Genomic DNA, 203 nt, shown 5'->3' on the forward strand with positions numbered 1-203 from the left:
AGCTGCTTTGCTACACGAGGGCCTGCTCACTGTGGGCTCTTTTGTCTGGAGCTACCGACCCATGCACGCCTATGCTCTCCCTCTGTCCTATATTCATCACACAATGCTAAGGAGGGATAGCTCAGTGGTTTGAGCACTAACCTCCTAAACCCAGGGTTGAGAATTCAATCCTTGAGGGGGCCATTTAGGGAACTGGGGTAAAA

Source organism: Mauremys reevesii, linkage group 4 (assembly GCF_016161935.1).
Source record: "Mauremys reevesii isolate NIE-2019 linkage group 4, ASM1616193v1, whole genome shotgun sequence".
NCBI classification, from domain to species: domain Eukaryota; kingdom Metazoa; phylum Chordata; order Testudines; family Geoemydidae; genus Mauremys; species Mauremys reevesii.